Raw genomic sequence first — 14788 nt, forward strand, 5'->3', positions numbered from 1 at the left:
TTGCATCCCTGTAACTTGGCAGTTCAGCAAAAGAGACTGATAGAATAAGTACTAGGCTTACAAAGAATAAGTCCTAGGGTCAATTTGTTCAACTAAAGGTGGTGCTCCACCATGGCTACACTTTGATGTCTGAAGCAAGTAAAAGAATATATGTGTATATATATATATATATATATATATATATATATATTACAGAAAGTACAGGGAATCTCAAATGCTTTGAAGATTGTGTAAGTACCCTTAGAAGATGGAAAAAAATGTGGCCAGCAAGCCACTACAGAAAATCAAAACCTTTATGTCTAACATTCCAGCTGAATGCTCTGTACCATTAAGCTAAGTGACCCTTGACACTGGGTACAGTGGGCTCAGCCAGAATTCCAGAGGTGCAGAGTTCAATTCCCTACAGTGGCTTGCTAGTCACTTTTTACTGTACTTACCCAATCTTCTAAGTAATTTCCACAGCTATTCTGCATTCAAGATTTCCTCTATTCTCTGTAAAATACTCACTTGGTTCTTTCAAAGTTTCTTTATATATACATAAATATATATATATATATAATATATATATATATATATATATAGACACACCCACACACACACACACACACACACATACACAAAGAAAGACACAGTTTATTGTGTCTCCCCATGTTTTAACTCAGTACTCCCGCCTCCTATAGTTCTGATTTGATAAACCTTTCGGTATGATGTAATGATAAGTTGGTGAAATGCCAAACTGTGGCACCATGGCCCAATTCTACCAAATATCAACTAGTCTCAAGTAATTCTACATGGCAAATGTAGTACTATGTCTCTCAATTCTGTTACAGAAAAATAGAAATGTCACTCTACACACTCCATACACACATAAGCATACACATATACACACAGACATGTGTGTGTACATAAATACATACTTTCATGTATGTGTCAGTGTGTGTGTGTGCGTATATATATATATATAATATATATATATACATAGTTTATATATATGTATATACTATGTAGGTATGTAGGGTATGTATGTATGTATGAAGTTAAGGGAAAATAGATAGAATAAACTCAGACATATAACTCAGTAAGAAGTCCATGAACACAAAACCCAGCTAACAGGATGTCCATTCAGGTTTATAATAATTTGTACTGGTTGCTACTGTTGTGACAGGTACAAATCGTAAATGGAAAATCCAGACAATTCACTACTTTTAGTGTATTAATCACTAAATATATTACAGTTCTATATTTAAGACATGAGGAATTAAGTACATTATTTACACAATTCCGCGTTCAATTCCAGGCAGTGACCCGAATAATAATAATAATAATAATAATAATAATAATAATAATAATAATAATAATAATAATAATAATGATAATAATAATAATGATAATGATAATGATAATAATAATAACAATAACAATAATGATAACATCGAAAAATACCTTAGGAATGAGAACCCAGGTTCAAAATTTCCCCCAAGACACCTGATGAAGGCTGGAAGGTATATCAGTCGAAACGCTATGTTAACAACAAACAAGATGAAGACAAATATCTGTCAAATGTAAATAATGTACTAAATATATTTGTAAAAAAAAAAAGAATCAAGGATCATATCCATTTGATACTTTATTCTCTCATGTATGTTTCAATGACTGGATTATAGAACAGTTGCCTACTGAACCATTTTTCTCAAAGTTTTATAAGTATTTCTGTGATACTTTTAGGGCTTTGAAAAGAATGGCTTGGAAGGTAACTGTTCTGTAAACTAGTTGATTAACAGATCAATTAGTGGAGTGATTAAGCACGCAAAGTCCTGTGTATAACGGATTCAACGTACCAGGTCATTTGAAACATACAAAAAAGAATAAAGAACTGTATGAATATAATTCTCCATTCTTTAGTTCTTTACAGTGCCCCAGCATGGCCACAGCTCGTGAGCTGAAACTAGATAAAATGAAAATGATATATATATCATCATCATCATCATCATCATTATCATTTAACATCTCTTTTCCATGCTGGCATCGGCTGGATGGTTTGTCAAGAACAGACAAGCCAGATGTCTCTTCCAGGTTCTATGTCTGATTTGTCATGGTTTCTATGGCTGGATGCCCTTCCCAATGCCAACCACTTGAAAGTGTGTACTAGGTGCTCTTCACATGGCACCAGCACCACTGAGGTCTCCAAGTACCCACAAGATAAGATTCTTCAACTGAGCAGGATATAAACTGGAGGAGTAAGAAACTATAATAGCGGGAGAGGAGTACATGTCTTGCTGGAGATGAATGCAAAGCTTGCCCACTTGGAAAATGAAAGAGAGAAAGAAGAGAAAGAAAAAGATGTGAAGCTAAGGTACATGAATATGATACAGAATAAGATAGAAGAGCAGGAAAGGTGGATGTATAGGTAAGAGCACTGATTAAAAATAATGTGACAGGTGATTAGAGATAGGAAATGCGTTGGACACAGAAGATATCAGTTCAGAACAGGGGTAAGTGAAGAAAATAGTAAACATTGAAGGCTTGACAGAGCCTCAACTCTGCTGAAAAGGATGGGCCTTCTCATTCACAGCATATCACCATTCACCTCATCATCTACTCTGAGACGCTCAACATTTGTCTCATGTCTTCCTAGATCCACCTCTTCCACAAGTTCCTTTTATGTTTAGCAATCAGCAAAACTATAGGATCACTCCATCAGTTACAACGATGAGGGCCCCAGCTGATATGATCAACAGAACAGCTTGCTCATGAAATTAACATGCAAGTGGCTGAGCACTCCACAGTCATATGTACCCTTAACGTAGTTCTCGAGGAGATTCAAGGTGACACAGAGTGTGACAAGGCTGGCCCTTTGAAATACAGGTACTACTCATTTTTGCCAGCTGAGTGGACTGGAGCAACATGAAATAAAGTGTCTTGCTCAAGGACACAACAGGTCATTGGGAATTGCACTCATGACCTTACAATCACAAGCCTAACCACTAAGCCATGCCTAACCACTAAGCCATGCACCCTCACAGCAAAACTATATATATATATATAGTAAAGTTCAAATTGGCCAGGACATCAAGCTTCACCTAGCATTTTATTCAACCAGTCGGGCTGAGCAGTTGAGTAGAAATTAAGACACCCACAGCCATTTCTCAGAGTTTTATAGATCCATAAATACACAGGTATTTTCCAGAAATTTTGGACATAGGTCTGCGTGCCTATGAAACTTAGAGTAATGCGTGCGTGCATCACTAAATGGTAATCTACAAATATATACTTTAGACCTCTAGACAAAGTACTGATTGCTCTTTTCATTGTACACACTCTAATGAGTGTGTGAGTGCATATATATAATGAATGTGTGAGTTCATGTGTATACACATACATGTATGTGCTTGTGAATGTATGTGTGTGTGTGTGTGTATATATATACACACACACACATATATACATATATATATATATATATATATATATATGTTTGTGTGTGTGTGTGTATGTATGTATATGATATGAATGCTTGTTCAATAAGTTTGTGTAGTTGATGCACTGGATTTGCACTGACTGATGGACTCAGATTCTTCTCATACTCAAAAGTGTTTCCAATACATAACCTTTTACTTCAAAGCTTCAGCATTGTAACACAGAAACACACACACACACACATACAGAAAGATCACCGCACGGCTCTGATAGACATGCGCGCGAGTGTGTGTGCGCGTATAATATATATGTGACAGTGTTGCGTAAAAATGCTTGCGTGGCACCACACAATAGCACCTGTGTGGTACCACATAAAAGCACCCAGCATACTCTGTAAAGTGGTTGGTGTTAGGGAGGGCATCCAGCCCTAGAGACCATGCCAAATCAAACTGGATTTTGGTGCAGCTCCCCAGCTTGCCAGCTCTGGTCAAACCATCCAACTCATGCCAGCATGGACAACAGACATTAAATGATGATAATAGAGAGAGTGAGAGGGACAGAAAGACAGACAAACAAATAGGTATACAGACATATATATATATATGTGTATATATATATATATATATATATATATATATATATATATATATACATATATATATATATATATATATATATATATATATAATATATATATATATATACATACATATATATATATATATATATATATATATATATATATATATATATATATATATATACATACATATATATATATATATAATATATATATATATATATATATATATATATATATATATATATATATAGGGAGAGTTTACGAAAAAAACAAAAGACGAAGACAGGTGGTGTACAAAACAAACAGATGTATTAGTAAACACTCAGGAATAGAAAAGTCTTTTACGTTTGGAGCCTACGCTCTTCTACAGAAAGGTACACAGAAAAAAACAAGGAGAGAAAAAAAATGTGCGTAGTGGCTAACGATCTATCATATATATCTATATATATATATAGCTATAGTTATTTTATGAATACACATATATGTATACATACAGAGACAAAGACATGAACAGAAAGATAGATAGAGAGAGCGAATGATTATATGACTACACATTTTTAAAGTTATATAGGAAAATAAGAGAAATGAATCAGATTTAGAATGTTTGAGTGTTAATATATACAATGAAACAGAAGTATTAATACAAAAAAGACACTTGAAAATAAAACCAAGTCACATGTTGAATCATACATACACACGTATGTACATACGTATGTGCATACATACATACACTCACATACATACATACATACATACATACATACATACACACATATGCAGACGTATTGTGCTTAAGGTAATAAGATGCCTACAGTAATCTATAACTATGTATTTATATTCTCTGAAATTGGAGAATTCAGTAAGTGATGTAATTTCATTTCAAGTGTCCCATGATATTAGCTATTATTTTATATCATTATGTGTGCACAAGTATGCACATGTGCATGTGTGTGTGTGTCTTAATTTTAATCACTGGATTGTGGCCAGAGCTGGGAGTCATTATCTTAAAAGGTTTTAATTGATCGAGTGAGCCTCATTTCTTTTTTTTTTTTAATCCAGTTCTGATTCCCTTGATCATTGTTTTGTCAAACTGCTAAGTTACAAGGACATAAAGAAACAGAGATCACAAGATCTTTTAGGTTTAAACTGCTTCTTCTAATTTTGTTGAAAATTTCTACAAAGATGTAATTTTGCATACAAATTATGAAAATCACAACCCTTTTATGGAGGTTGCTACTTTTTTTATCCTAAATCTGACTACACTAATCACAACAAATTATTATTTTTGGAGAAATTAATAATAAACCTGTAGAGATGAAAATATTTAATGAAAGAAAATAATTGCAACAAATTTTGAAATTCACTACAAACCCAACAGCAGTAGAAGGTACAGTCTGAATTTAGCAGAGAAATAAGGAATATAGTTTCCCCATTTCCATCATGTGACCACACATACTCTTCACCCACTCCCTCCATATTACTTCTCATCCCTATCTCTCTCTTCTTCTTCACCCTCTCCCCTTCACCCTTACTCCTTCATCATCCCACAACCACATATATCAAGTTGGGTAATTGCAATTTGAATGTTGACATACAGAATAATGGGTAACAGAGACCAAACTCTGATGGGCTTTTTCAGTTTTTTGGGGTTTTTTTGCATCCATGAGTGTCATTCCCTTTTTGCTTACTCATCTCTGGGAGGAATAAACCATTTATGATGGTCTCAGCTCACCAGTAACACAAGGTCTAAGTTATACTTTACTATTCAGCCATGTATTCGAACTGTTCATTTACCTTGCCACACTTGAACGGTTCTTCTTCAAGAAACCACTCGGTAACATGAATTGGCTGTTATGAGACTAAATATATAATAGTATGTACATACACAAACAAACACCTGCATATAGAGAGAGGGAAAGGGGAAAGAGGGAGAGGGAGAGGGGAGAGAGGTGTGTAACGTAAGAAACATGGGAAATAGCAAAAAGGACAATAAAATCCATTGAAAAACTTATTCCTTCATGGGTATGTGCACACAGTATAATTATACGTGCATAAACATACAATCTAGATAAACATACGATCTAGATAGATCTTAATTCTTTTTCTAACATCCAAGATCTTCCTTTCAAACAATTTTTTTTCACCTCCTTATCATTAGGCCATGCACCTTCATGAGCAATCCATAAAGAATGATACAGGGAGTGTATTTAAGCAATACGGAGGGAGAATACTTAAGAAAAGGCAGTATAGAGTACATTCTGTTCTTCAAGGAGCAAAATCACCTTTGCAGCAAAAGTGACAAAGCATATATTTGTTACTGTCATGTTGAAAAGATTCATAAAAATCCAGAGTAAATAAAATGAGTAATAGGTAGAGAATAGCAGACACACAAAGGAAACTATTAACTACCAATCAAAGCTTAATACTTCTTGCTCAATCCGGCTTGCAATCAACCAAAAAAATAGAGCAAGCTTTATATCAACGTCATGCCAGGCACTATCACTTACCTTCCAGGAAAATATTCTTTTACCAGAATTTATCTCTCCCCATCTTAACTCGTACTTCGAATGTGTAAACATCCGTCTAAACTTGTTTGTTGAAAGCAGGACAGGTTTTTAGTGAAATATAAACCTGAAAAAGGAAGGTAAAAATTACACCAACACATACACATGTAGATGCATACCCTCATACACACACACACATACACACATGCATGCACGCAAATACATGTATAAAATGTATGTATAAGTGTGTATACATATATGTATGTATATATACACTCTAAATAATTGTCTACTGAATTCTTATTTGAACTTTGGGCTTTCCACACCTATATAAAGCATAATCCATTGTGTGTGTGTGTGTGAGTACACACACATAGAGAGAGAAACGAGGAGAGACAATTATCAAAAAGGTTGCAAGACGCAACAAAAATTTTAGAAAAATAAATAAGTAAATGAGTGGAAACTTTACCAGTGAGTGTGTTAAATAACAAGGCACTAAAAGAGAATGACTCTGCCCAGACACAACAGAATATACTTCAAAACACGAACTCACATAAAGAACCTTGCAAACCAAATCCAAAAGCGAAATATATATATATACTAGCAGTATAGCCTGGCTTTGCTCGGGATTAAGTTAGGATTATTAAGCTAATTAAGCTCTTTATTTCAAAGCAAACTAAGTAACATCAAATTTGAGTGAAATCTTTCGAAATTGGTAAACTTTTGGCGGAAAATGAGTTGCTGATAATTTGATTGGGAAATCCCATAAGGAATCGGTTTATCGATTTTTTCCACTCCTTGATTGTTTTTTGGGGGTTTTTTTTTTCGTTTTTGGAGAACTTTAAGCATTCAAAGATCCCATGAGTCCTAAGTAATGCTGGCATCAAGTTTGAACAAAATACATCAAAATTGGTAGACGTTATGGTTGAAAATGGGGTGTAACCAAGTTTAGTGTGAAGTCCTATAAGGAATCGGTTTGTCGATTTTTTTTTATCTTGATTAAATGGAAAACCCCATAAGGAAATAGTTTATTGATTTTTCACCCCAAATAGGACTTAACTGAACATTGCTGATTCAAAAACATCTATATTTATACTTTAAAGTTGGTTTTCATACCCAACCCAGATCTGCAGAATCAGTGTCATGATGGGAGCGTATGGGTTGGGAGTTTGATCGGCAGAGGTGATCAGGTTCCATATGCCAACCCTTTTGAAAACACCACTCCCATCATGTAACCCCACTTTGCCCATGGGTTGAGAACCCTTCCAGCAAGGAAAATAGAACGCCCAAAAGGGCCCCTGATCCTCTGTGTGAGAAGCGGTTATGTTCAGATCACAACTAAGTATATATATATGGACAACACACACACACACACATAAACATATACGTACATACACCTATTGCATACATGTTTTTGCATGCCTTTGCCCCTGCCAATGTCCCACCACCACCTCCTACCTGAGTAATACCATCAATTAAAGCAAATTTGGTACCTGGGCGTAAGTTTTGTAACAGGAAGAAACATTGTTTACAAAATAATAGCTGATCAATTGTGAAGGAGCGTGTCTACAGTCAACACGTAGGTCTTTTGCTCTGGTAACCTCTGCTCTCTCCCATGTTCATGCACGACCAGCTATGTATCGCTATGAGTAGAGCAACGGATTCAGCTAATTTGGAAATTAGTTGTGGAGAAACAGAGAATATTGTTTATTTTGTATATATATATATATATATATATATATACGGGCAACACACACACATATTGCATGCAGGTGTTTTGTACGCATACATGCTCGTGTGTGTGTGTGTGACTGAAGCTATTCACACATACATACATACATACATAACAGCCCCTGTCTGTCAATAACTCACTAAAAAGAAATTTCAAAAATCTGTTCTCTCTCTCTCTCCCTCTCTTTCCCTCTCTTTACACTGTCACTAGAAGTTATGGCTCAAAATTATTTACCCCTATTCGCGGAGGAAAATAATTTGACGAAAATACAGCAAGGGTCGTGACAAATGTCCTAAAATTTGAGCGACATGCGTGCTAATTTGTGGATGTGCATAAACTACATTCAAGTACACACACACACACACACACACACACACACACATCCTTCCTTATATATATACAGATACATATATATTAGCTCAAATATTCTCTGTATAGAGTACACTTTGTTGAGCTCAAGAGGTGTAAACTTGAGCGGATTGAGAAGTAAATTTAAGGATAAGCAAGTTAGGTCAACATACAAAGTATATTAAATACATGCAATACAAAAAATGTGTATATTTACATACAAAAAGGTCTGACTTAACACAGAATAGAAATGATATCAAGAAAGGGGTTGAAGAAAAGTCTAAAATATATTTGCATATGCTTACAAAAATAAATAAACAAACAAAAGCTATTCCAATGCTGTACAAAGTCATAACATTCCTTAAGCCCAAATCTACCATTCTTTTCTCCCTGTGTCTCCCAGAGTCTTAATCTTGTCACAAAATACCGCCAGCCATATTCTTCATTTATCCATTCCCTTTCAATATTAAATTAACCAATTCCTTCTTATTTGTCCTTTTTTCCCTTCTTCTTTTCTTTCTATTTTCCTTTTCCACTGTATTTTCCTTGTCCTCTTCGTCTCTCTTTCACTCTTTATTTTTTATCAGTTTGTGGCAAATTTTTCTTGTACTTTTTTTCATATATTTGTTTGTTTGTATGGTGTTATTCAAAGAGAAATCATGAGAATTTTATGAAGAATTCCATTTTCTGTAAAGGCCCAAAGATTTTTATAAGCAATCTTCAACAAATCAATAAAATTGTGTTTATTAGTATTTCCTAACCGGCATCCAATCCATATGTACTCCACCCATCTCAAAGCAGCTTATCATCACCTACATTCAGCTTCTGTCACCTCCAACATCACCAGCATTAACACCACTACTACCACCACCACCACCACCAACAACAACAACAACAACAACAACAACATCACCATCATTATTAACATCAACATCAACCACATCATCAATTCCACCAATATCACCAATGCCACTAGCACTACTACCTATGAATGCTAGCACCGACGCTTTTAGCCTGCCAACATCATTACCAACAACATCAACAATACTAGTATCAAAAACAACAACAATACTTTTATTAACTGGTAGTAGTGGTGATGGAACAGAAAAGGTGGTGGTGGTGGTGATGGTGGCGGTGGTGGTGATGTGGAGTAGAAAAATAAGAAAAGGAAGAGGAAGAGGTGGGAAGAGCAGAAGGAGAGGAAAAAGAAAGGGTGGTGGTGGTGGTGGTGGTGAAGAAGAAGAGGAGCAGAATGAAAAAGAAGTGGTGATGGTTGCAGTGATAGTGATGATGGGGTGCAGCTATTATCTGTGTTGTTCTCACCAAAAAAGTTGTTCCAACAACACCATTCTTTAACTTAAAAGAAAAAAAATTATTTCCATATTTAGGTAATTACATTTTATTTGTAGAGAAAGAGGGTTTGTAGAGAGAGAGAGAGAGAGAGAGATTACTTACAGAGAGAAAACTGGTTTAGAGAGAAATAGTTTGTAGAAAATAATGGTTTATAAAGAATAGTGCTTAGAAGAAGTCTGATGAGAGAGCTGGCTTGTAAAGATGAATGGCCTATAGAGAGACATGGCTTGTAGAGAAAAATTATTTGTAGAAAATAATGATTTTCATTTCTAGAGAATAATGGATAAACAGAGAGAAGCAGTTTGTAGAGAGTAAAAAAAGTTTGAAGAGAATAAAGACTTGTAAAAGGAAATGGTTAAGTAAATTTCTGAAGTCTTGAATTGTAATTTTCTACAGCACTAAAAGACAAATTATAATGCCACACCTGATTCCACCTCCTTCCTTCCATTTACACACATTCTGTGCACTTTATACAATCTCAAGTAGATAAGGCATCATCATTACCATCATCATTTCACTTCCATGTTCCATGCTGGCAATGTTTGGACAGTTTGACAAAGACCCAATGGATCCAATGACCACACTGTGCTCAAGTGTCTGCTTTGGAATGGTTTCTATAGCTTGATGCCTGTCCTTAACATCAACCATATTGTTTTCTGGGTGCTTTTTCATGCTACCAGCACTAGTAAGGTTGCCATGCAGTTTGCCCTGAGTGCAGCAGCAGCTTTAAACTGGGAGATGAAGTGTTAAAGTATAAAATAAGGGACCAAAGCAGAACAGGTTTCTTGCTGTAAAGGAGATACATGACTACTCATGTTTTAGAAGAGAAGGTGGGAGTGGTTGGATGGAGCTGGAAAAAGATAAAAATAGTGATAATGAGGTGTCTGGGTGAGCCCTCAAGGACTCTGTGCAATCTCAAAAAGGCAAGGACGGTGTTACACTACTGATTAGTAATAACCTTTTCGGATGCTCTAAGCTCCATGACGTTTTACATATGAAAAAACAAATTGAGAAATGCCAGCCACTTTGTATGTGCAATATTTACATATTTGATTGAAATGCAAGTCATCAAGCATATTTTTAATTTGTTTCAACAACTTCCCTCGTAAAAGAGTAATGTTTTCCTTTGTTTCTAAAAATGCAAAACATAGACTTTGTATACAATAACACTACATGATTTACACATGAACTATACACCACTCCTGCAAATGTCAAGTTCACTTCCCCTTCTTCAATAACCTTTTATAAAGACCCCACACATTCTTTACATAACCAAGACTGTATCACAAAGACATCATAGGCTTTTTTCAGTGCCATAAAATATTTTGGTCTAAAACAGTAGCTGACCTTTTATAAAATTAGCCATACTCCCTCTTTCACAATATTATTTTCACATCTGGGGTGGTACATCAATCCTGCATATTACAGCTCTGAAGTCTCTGAAGTCCTTTACAACCAGGACTGTTTCTTTCATTGTTTGAGAAGCAAATTTTCTGTCACCAACATTCTACAACTACTGGACCAAGTTGTGTAACCCTCCCTCCATCTCCCCTCTCTCTCTCTCTCTTTCCATCCCCCCTCTCTCTTTGCTAAAACTGCTATTATATTTACACTACATGCTCACCATATTGCTCTCACACATCTTAAGCTCTATTACCTCCCATAATTCCAAGGCCCTGTCCTCATTACTTTACCATTCCTTCTTCTTCAGAATTGTACCCCTGTGACGGTCTCTTTTTATTAGTATTTTCCTTCCAAGAACTCAGACCTACAGCAATTGAAACTGAATACAGTCTAAACTATATAATACATCAGTCAAAGATTATTAAGGTTTTAAGAAAAAAAAAAACTAGAAATATTATTCAACTGGTGGAAGACATTAAAAATATTATTATACTCCAGCATGGCCACAGTCAAATGACTGAAACAAGTAAAAAGAGTATATCTCTTAAATACTTTGGAGAGTATTTAAGAATTGGTACTTGGTTTGATTTTTTGATACTTTTTGGTTATCTCACCCCCATTAAAAAATTGGGTCATTTCCCCCCATTTTTATGAAAGATATCGGTACTTTTAGTTATCTCCCCCACCTAAAAAAATTGTTTAACCCTCAATAAAACAAAAAAAAATGAAAAAAATCAATAAACATGAAAACTTAAAAAATTAATCATCTTATTGGATCTAATGACATTTTTATAACAAATCATAGCATGCCTGAGGAGGCCAAACGTCAACAATGTGTGGCAGTATTGAATCAAAAGGATCTAACACTTTTTATCCAATCACTTGTCATTACAAACTTAATTTTTTAAGGGTGTGTGTGGGTGGGGGGTGACACCATTTTTAATGGCAATTTTTTAATAGGGGTGGGATAACCAAAAAGTACCCATATTTTTTTATAACAGTATAAGGACTGGGAGATAAATCTAAAAACTAAATCTTGATAAGTCACAAAATAGAACACAAACAATATCCCCTTATATTGATTTTGGTATTCATTCCTAATAATTAAGGAAATTGATTCATAGACTGTTGTCTGTGATAGAACATTCACGCAGACTGAACTGGTATTTACTCCTACCAGCACTGGCTGAAAATACAGCTGTTCCAGCAATTGCCCAAGGTGCTACGTACTTGAGGTTACCATGTCTGTTTGGGATATTCTAAGAAATACAAAAGGAAAAGTAGGAAAATTATAAACAAAATAGAACATTTTATTCTTGCATTTAATAAATTGTAATAAACACTTTATTTCTACATTTACTCCTTATCAGAAATATTTAAAATTTTACATGTAAGGGCACCAAAATGCAGATACTTAAGGCAGCAGTAGCCCTAAAGCTGTCCACCAGCTATTTGAACTGATGGTTGGTGGATGTAGTTTGAAGAAGATCATACCTCAGAATGGTACACATTCATACCAACACCTTGGAGAATTAATAACTGGACTGTGATACAATACCTGCCAAATCGATTTGGCCCCTATTCCTGATAAATCCTTTGAGCTGGGCCAATGTAGAATAAGACATTCTGAGTAGAAACATAATGAAACAACATAATGAAACTCTTTCAATGGAATTGAATGGATGATATCAGAATAATATTAGAATGATATTATCCCCTCAGCCATCATCCCTCTAAAACTGAAGAGGTTTTGTATGATACAAACAGACATTATGTTAACTCATTGCAAGTCACTTGTTAGAGTAGTGTTCAATAGTGAAACCAGTGTTCACTATCATCACAGCCAGCTGTCAGGAGTAACACTGAGTGGCACTGGCTATCAGTAGTTATTTTTACATAAATATACACAGCAGGATGTGAATCAACTATCATCACATTACAAGTAAATAAATTTATGCATTTTTGTGTAAATAATTCCATTTGAAGAAAGTATGTGAAGAAAAATACTGTTTTTGAGTAATAGAGCGAGAAATTTATATGAGTGCGAATGTGTATTTATACAATATTGTTGTCTATGTAAATAACCTGTAGCCTTCTGTGGCTGTCAGACAGCCAGCCTGCAGCCCTTTTTTTGTCAAGAACTCAATGATAGCACATTGCTTCTGCTTGGAACATCATTATTTACCTGCAATGAAGAAAGAAGTGTTACTTTACTAACATGTGCTATTTGAGTGAGCGATGTCAGTTAATAAAAAAAAGTTAAGCCCAATTTTGTGTTACTTTCTGTACAACTCTTATGTATGTTTGCTTGGGTGTAAGTATATGTGTGTATGTGTGTGTGTGTGAGAGAGAGAGAGAGAGAGAGAGAGTGAGTATAGATATAGAAATGCATATATGTATATGTCTGTATATGTGTGTGTATATAAAATGCTGAAATGAATTTTATTCCATTATGAAGTGGTCACCTCAAACAGCTGAAACTAGTAGCAATATATATATATATATATATATATATATATATATATATATATATATATATATATATATTGCTTTTCTGTTTTCCATGATAAACTTCTCTAAGAATTTTCTTCTTACTGCTTTAATATATATTCACTCATGTGTAATGTCTTAACCTTTTCAGTATGCACATACACACACACACACGCATATCTCCCTTTCATTCAACCTTTTTTTTTTCCAGTCATCTTGTCATGTTAGATCACTGCACTCTACACAGATTTTCTCTCTTCATTTTTTATCTCTTAAACCTTTCTGTCGAAGAGTGTAGACTTGAAACGTAAAGGACTTTTCCATTTTTCCTGAGTGTCAAACTAATACGCCTACTTGTTCCTACATCTGTCTTTGTCTTTTGTTTTCTGCAAATTTGAACTATATATGTATGTATATACATATATACATCTTCAACCATGTGTATAACAACAAAAGTAGACCTCAATACAAGAAATGTAGAACTAAATTTCTTAGATGACAGGGGTATGTAGTAGCACTTACATTCATTAAACATGCATTCTGTTGAGAAATCCACACTCCTGAATGTAATCACCAGTATCATATAGTACAGATACTCTTCTGAATATATTAAAAATAACATTTAGTAGAGATGATACCTTTATACATGCAAAACAGGGATCCCCAAACTTTTTAGACCATCGAACCCCCCCCCCCCCAATCGACCACCAGGCATGTACAAGAAAATTAATAAATAATAATTGAGTAGATCTACAGTTTCCAGGCATTTATCAGCCCTTTGAATAGTCTCATTGACCCCCAGAGGTCAATATCGACCACTTTAGAGACCCCTGATGTAGAAACTGACAGAATTCACTTCAGATTTACTTTTCATTATTAACCTCTTTGATACTACATTTTTGTTGAAGTACAATCCCTTTATAATGAAGAATCTTTTGAAATAATTTTGTCATTATT

At 34.8% G+C, this 14788-nt stretch overlaps 1 protein-coding gene and 1 long non-coding RNA gene across 4 annotated transcripts in view; one reads left to right on the top strand and one right to left on the bottom strand.

Moving 5' to 3' along the window:
* LOC115215573 (FYN-binding protein 1) overlaps positions 1–14788 on the top strand; it is a 282872-nt gene that overhangs the window by 98878 nt on the left and 169206 nt on the right. The gene's annotated exons all lie outside the window — the stretch shown is intronic.
* The window catches only part of LOC118764807, a 41350-nt gene continuing 40036 nt past the window's right edge, over positions 13475–14788 (bottom strand). The window contains exon 2 of the long non-coding RNA XR_005000615.1: positions 13475–13526. This is a non-coding gene — a long non-coding RNA (uncharacterized LOC118764807). The remainder of the gene's footprint in view (positions 13527–14788) is intronic.

The sequence above is a fragment of the Octopus sinensis genome, linkage group LG9, assembly GCF_006345805.1.
Source record: "Octopus sinensis linkage group LG9, ASM634580v1, whole genome shotgun sequence".
NCBI lineage: Eukaryota > Metazoa > Mollusca > Cephalopoda > Octopoda > Octopodidae > Octopus > Octopus sinensis.